Below are 7,153 nucleotides of genomic sequence, written 5' to 3'. Positions count from 1 at the left end.
CCACTACCTCTGATGTCAATGTGTTAGGTAGCTAAATTTAGGGACAGGGGGCGTTGTCCCTCCCATGCCTGCAAAGGCCCCCATAGAGGAGGTTGAAAAGAAATCAGGCAATCATTAGACGCCTACGAAGACCCCATTCTGAGCAAACTCAAACTCAAGCCCCCAGCCAGGTGGGCGGTACACCTGGGCGGTCCAAACCGGGCCCAGGCTCATGACATCACTAGGTGGGCTCAACCCAGCCAATAAGGTCAACCAATACCATCAACCACGCCTCCCCAGCCAGAGGCTTGAAATATCCAGGCTGTGGGAAGGCCGCTCGCTCTTACTGGCCTCCTAGTGGCAGGGGAGGGTAAGGGTCCCCCTCCCCCAAGTTGGCGTACCTGTGCCCGCTCTGGGTCTACTTGGGGCCCACAGGCTCTCTCTTGCCCTTTTGCACGCTGGCCCCTCACCCGCCTGCCCTTGCTCCTTCAGTCCCTGGGATTCCCCACCCCCCAGTTCCACACGTGTGGGTGATCTTTTCCACGTGGTTGCTCGTGCCCAGTTGTGAACCCCTTTGAGACTGTCCAACCTGACACTTGTCCTGTCCTTCATAAAAACCCACTTGGATCACAGAATGGGCTTCGGCGTGAATTCTTTCATCGTGTGAAGCCCAGAACTGAGGTCTGACCCACTCGAGAAGCCCTTCAAATGCATTTATCATTCTGTGGACCAGGAATGTCAACACGTTGCAGCTGCTGCTGCTGTTTCCCCATTAACTACACTCCGCCTCAGTGGGCAGCTCCCATTCAATCCCAGTACTGCCGAGCACCACCTAGCCGGGCCGCGCACGTTGTGCGAGGCGCAACTTCATGGGGCGCCATCCGCGTTGAATACAGCAAGGCTGGGTGAGGTTTCCTTCTATTGTATATGGAGTCCCCATCATTTGGGGGACCAGGGGGGAGGTGGGGGGATTCAAAAACAGCCAGCAAGAACCAGCATGCCACGGCACAGAGCTAGCAAGGTCTTCAACTAGGAAGTGTTGAATTGTTATTTTAATAGGACCTGCTGCAAACCACATCTTCATTGATATGTTCACTTACAGGACTCTTCCTTATCCTTTCCATTGACCGGTGGTTATGAGTTTAAACATTCTAAGATTATTAACCCATAGTCATGTTTATTGCGCCCTATTCATTTCCTGTCACCACTACTTCCCTTTCCCCAGAAAGGGTGTAGTCTACAGCACTCGGGGTGCGAGGGGGGAGGCGAGGGGGTTCTTTCCAAGGACTCCCACCCTGGTGACACGCCCACGTGCCTTGGCCTTGCCGACTCTCCTCTACGCCCCCACCCAGTTACTACCGGAATTTCTCCAGGTTTGACTTGGTGGGGAGAGCCAGCAGCGCACGCCGGTACGCAGCCGGGACATGGAAAATTCAATCCCAGGCCTGAGAAATCCCGAAACACTGCTCCCGCTGTACCCAGAGGCCTGCAAAAACGTGGCCACAAGCCTATTCTAGTGGTCTCAGGAAGCACAAAGCCCTACGGGGCTGCTTTCGGTCGCCTCCTCCTCCTCCCCCTCGGAGGGACGAACCACAGGAGGGGAGAATGGGGTCCTCTCCCCACCCACCAGAATGCCTGCTGGAGGCAGCGTTTCACAGGTGAGCGCCGCTGAAAATGCTTTAGTGGCCTTCAGGGAATTTCAAGCGGTTTCCTCCTATTTCTGGGAGGAAAAACAAACAAACAAAAACTAACCTTTCAGCCGCAAAGCCCCAGGAATGGGCCGTGAGCTGGAAGTCATCTGCCCCCTCCTGGTTCTCTACGGGAATGTGCAGCCAGATGGTCCTTTCTGCGGAGAATCCGCAGGAGGACCCAGCAGAGAGAGTGTGGGAGAGAAGACAGACGGACGGCCTGAGTACACTTAAACCATCATCTTAGTGGTGGAACGCCCGCCGTCTGCCCTAGAGTGTGTTTAGGACGCCAAAGAACAGTCATGACTATGGAAATGGATATTCAATCTCAAGCCCACTGTCATCAAGTTGAGTCTGACTCCTGAAGGCCAGGGTAGACCTGCCCCTGTGGGTTTCCGAGACTGTAATTCGTTTGGAGAATAGAAAGTCTCTTCTTTCTCCCGCAGAGCAGCTGGTAGTTTCGAACTGCTGACCTTGCAGTTAGCAGCCCAACCACGACGGCACCAGGGCTCCTATGGATATTCAAGCTCTCCACAAGTCCTGGAGGATTTTACTCCAGGACTTGAACTCAAACATAATCAAACTCACCACCATCCAGTTGATTCAGACTCTTAATGAGCTTGCAGGATGTGGTAGAACTGACTGTGATGTTTCCCGTTAAGGGAAATGAAAGCCTCCATTTTCTCCCGCAGAGCAGCTGGTGGTTTCAAACTGCTAACTTTGCAGTTAACAGCCTAAAGTAAGTCACTTCTGCCCCTCCCCTCACCCTACCCCTACCTCTGGCCTTCCAGCACTGAATTCCTTACGGCTTGGCTGGGTTTCCACAGCAAAGGCGATGAGCTAGAGAAAATTCTACTCCACAGGATTCTCTCTGGGAAGGAAGGGTTGTTTCTGATGGGAAAAAATATTTGATAAGAAGCTGAAACCTGGTGGACAGGACTTGGGCCTGGGGGTGGGGTGGGGGGTGGGGAAGGGAGACTCAAAAGGGAGTCGATGCTGACTCATGGCGACCCTATAGGGCAGGGTTCGGAGACTATAAGTCTTGGAGGGAGTAGAAGCCTTGTCTTTCTCCCTAGGAGCAACTGGTGGTTTCAAACCACGGACCGCAGATCACAGCCAGATAGGCAAGCATGCCGCCACTAGGCCTCCTGGGAGGGTGACTGGAATGTTTTTTTCATGACTGCCTGAGCAAGATGAGGAAGGATGACGGTGAGAGTTAGAGGGTGGAAGGCTGGCCACTGCTCGACGTGTGAGCTCTCCGAGTGACCCCTCCAGGCCCACCGTGACCCCAACCATGCCTTCAGCAAAGTCCAGATGGACACAAGCTGGGGAGGGGAGCCTGCTGTGGACCTCAGAGAGGAACTGAATTCTGCACCATCCGTTTTGGCAAAAGGTGAAATAGTGAACACAGGCCAGGGGCGGCCGATGGTACATTGAGATTGGACCGAGTTTAACCAGCTGGTTAAAAATCACCAGTGGCCGTCAAGCCAACTGACCAGTAGAACTGTGCCACAGAGGGCTTCCGCTGGCTGCTTTCTCAGAAGCAGATCGCCAGACCTCTTTATCACCCCCCACCCCCCCACCCCACCCCCCCACACCTCTGAGCCAACTCCGACCTCCACCCTTTCAGTTATGAGCTGGGTATGTTAACCATTTGCACTACCCAGGAACACCAGCCGGCAAGGTTACACAGGCAGAAGCTTTAGTGAAAGCAGATGTTCAGGCCACAGGGTGGAGGGTTGACAGGTATTAACTGGGATGAAGAGGAAGATAGTCATTCACAAGAGAGGAGGAAAACTCAAGGGAGGTTGGGTAGTGTTAGGAGCTTAAACCAGGGGTCCTCAAACTATGGCCCGCGGGCCACATGGGGCCCACAGAGGACAAAACGCCCGCTGGGTGTTTTTGCCCCGTTTGTTTTTTTACTTCAAAATAAGATATTGCAGTGTGCATAGGAATTTGTTCATATTTTTCTTAAACTATGGTCCAGCCCTCCGATGGGTCTGAGGGACAGTGAACTGGCCCCCTGTTTAAAAAGTTTGAGGACCCCTGGCTTAAACTGTTGAATATAAAATGGATGATCTACCTAAGTCACAATAAAAAGATTCATTTTGAAAAACAGATATTGAGGCTTGAATGTTCAGAAACGACAACAAATTAGCCTGGAAATGCCCCAAATCACATATCAGCATTCCACCACCACCACCACCACTGCCATCGTGTCTACTCCTACTCATAGCGACACCCCCCTCCCCCTCAAGACTGTAAAGCTTTACAGAAGCAGACAGCCTCATCTTTCTCCTGCTGGGCAGCTAGTGGGTTCAAACTGCTCACCTTGTGATTAGCAGTCTAACATATAACCCACGACGCCACCCAGGCTCCTGTACACAATAGGAGCAGCAGTAAGATACCTCAATAATGGTCCATGTCAACTCCAAATGAAGAACTTGCCTGTGGGGCACTGTGAGACAGAGGCTGTGGTCTGAAAGCAATAGAGTAAGCTGCAGGTATTCCTTTGAACTTCATTGCGGAACTTTTCCAAGGGCACTTCCAGAGGTAACTTTTCCCAGGAGACCGACTTGTCAGAGACCCGTGACAAAGCTGAGCAGATCTGGGACACAGACCTAAGTCCTTAATCACAAACCCTGCATTCTTCCACTCTCCTCTCCTGTGCAGCCTTCTTCTTAGAGGAAGCCCATTTTTCTTGTTTATTTTTATTGTGAAGTAGCTTCAGTTGAGAAAAGCTCATAGTCAAATGCTTCTCTCTGACCTATCTACTGCCTTCCCATCTGTACCAGAAAAATCCGTGTTACTACAGCCCTGAAACTGCCAACCAACCTGAAAAATAGCTAGCTCTCGTCTGAGGATGGGACCCAATTGGCCAAATAAAGGGCACATAAAACTCATAGCACTGCTCTTTCCCATATCTTTCACGTATAGCGGGGAACACATTTCATCTAGCTCTGCAGGGAGAGTTTCCCTCCACGATGAAGCTGGCACGTGGCTCCGTAGTGCATCGTCTTACACGTGGTCAGGGCGAGAGCAGGTTGAGAGCTTTTTTTCTGTCTCACCCTGGTTTCAAGCCCCTAGTTTGGCATATAAATGGGAAGTGGATAAATATTGTTACAAGCACAGCAAGGAGGGAAGGGAGGATCTGCGTTCTCCTCCCATTTTACAGCGAGAGACAGCAAAGAAAAGAAAGAGCTAAGTCATTCAGGGACACATTCAGCTCACCAAAGCCACCATTTACCCCGCACATCTCATTTATTGTGTTTCCACAGTACAGGGGGACTTTTGTAAGGCAGGATAGTGTGTGGACAATTTGGAGTCTTTTCCCTGGTGCCTCCAGTAAAAGAAAGACTTGGATTTACACAGCCTCCCTTCTGTAAAGATCTCAGCATGCTTGCCCATCTGGTGTTCATCCCTGCGAAGTTAAGATGGGGTGTTATGCCAATGTCCCCGGCAGAGAAAGGGAAAGGGAGGCTATGTGGGCGTATTCCTGCTCACCACAAGGGGGAGCTGACGTGCCCTCCTAGTAACTTTTTTTCCAACGGACATTTCTGTCTACCTCCTAGGCTGCCAGGGCTGTTCTGTAGGTACCAGGATATTCATCTTCAAGCAACTCCAGCCAGGAAATGCCAAGTCTAGAAAGAGAGAAAGAGAAAAATAAATAAACAAGAGAATTGCCACACAGATAAGGGCAATGCAGCTAGAATTTCATCTAGGAGTCAGAGGTGAATGCAAAAGGAAGGGAGTTACTGGAGGGATTTAAAAGGTACAGCTTGCAGCAGGACAGCAGGGTCCCGACAGATGGCCTAGAGGAGGGCGCTGGAGTCAGTGAGCACGGGGTGTAAAGGGAAATCAGGACAGAGCGAGCAGCAGGGGGGCATGGGGGAGCTGCTGGGTGTAGACCTCCTGCGCTGGGCAGGGCACGTGGGGCAGGCAACCAAGGGCGAGAGGAATAGTTCCCAATAGATGTTTAGTGTGTGTGTGTGTCCAATTATGAGCAATGCCAAGTGCTTCAACAACAGACAGAGTGACAGTAGGTGTTGGCCCTACTGTCAGCAGAGGGCTACTCCAAAACCAACCCGAACCCACAACCATGGAGTCAACTCAAACTCACAGCAACTTTCCACGGGGTTTTCAAGGCTGTACATTTTTTCAGTTAAAAATTGTTTTAGCAGTTTTATTGACATCTAATTCACATATCATATGATTCCATGGTTTAAATATATTAAAGAGAGTGGTGTAATCATCACAATCCATTTTAGATCATTTTCCTCATCTTTGTATTCATTGGCTCCCCAGGTCCCCCCAACCTCTCCTGTCACAATCCTAAGAAACTACTTATCTAGTTACCGTCTCTATGGATTTACCTATTCTGTGTTTCATAGAAAGAAAATCATACAAATAAAATGCCCAACAACAACAAAATACAACGCAGAAAAACCTCAATGCAAAAGAAAGCAGAAAATAATAAACTAGAACAAATTAAGTGGAAACAAAGGAAAAGATGTTAAATTTTAGTCTAACTAATCTGCTTCATTTCACTTTCTGATATACTCTGAGGACAAGGTGATTGACATCCCTGGTCACTGGTCTGAGGGAATTCACTGGAGACGCTGCAAGTGGATTTGGGGCTTTCACTGTCATCCACAGCCTTCAGAAAACTGAGTGCTCAGATTTTAAGTTCTAATGCAATTCCATCCTCTGATCTTGGGTTTTATTATTTACAACCCTTAGGTCACACAAGCTGGCATGCTGCTTCTGTGTGGACTTAGCTGACTCCTCACTTAGATGGCTGTTTGTTTTAAGACAAGTCTTTAAGACCCAGATGCTATTCTTTGTGTGTGTGTGTGTGTGTATTGAAAGAGTTTACCTTTAGCATTAGTCAGCTGGTCGTAGTCAGCTGGTTTAGATGATCCCGATTTTGTTAGCAACTTCTAAAGCGTCATAGGAGCCAGTCTAACATATACCATCTCATTGTCAGTGCGAATCAAGGTGTTGACCTTGGCTCCGTCAATGTTATAGAGCTTCTTCACAGCCTGTTTGATCTGGTGCTTGTTGGCCTTGACATCCACAATGAACACAAGCGTGTTAACTTTGATCTTCTTCATGGCAGACTCTGTGGGTGGGGGCACTTGATGATAGCATAGTAGTCAAGCTTGTTTCTCCTGGGGTGCTCTTCCAGGGGTACTTGGGCTGCCTTTCTAGCCTCAAGGTCTAGGGCCTTTGGAAGGTGGATGCCCTGTGGATCTTCTTTTTGTGTATGTATGCCAGTGGACGTCTTTCATCACGGCAGCCTTGGCCTTGAACACCTTTGTTTTGGCTTTCATGTGGGGAGTGGCAGGGGCTTCCTTTTTTGCGTTTGGCACCCTCCTCATTAAAAGGACAGAGGCTATTCTTTTTTTTTAAAACATTTTATTAGGGGCTCATACAACTGTTATCACAATCCATACACACATCAGTTGTGTAAAGTGCATTTGTAC

This window comes from Echinops telfairi, unplaced genomic scaffold (assembly GCF_000313985.2).
Source record: "Echinops telfairi isolate 266 unplaced genomic scaffold, ASM31398v2 ScPeMD7_4;HRSCAF=17, whole genome shotgun sequence".
Classification (NCBI taxonomy): domain Eukaryota; kingdom Metazoa; phylum Chordata; class Mammalia; order Afrosoricida; family Tenrecidae; genus Echinops; species Echinops telfairi.
This window is presented reverse-complemented; position numbering follows the sequence as displayed.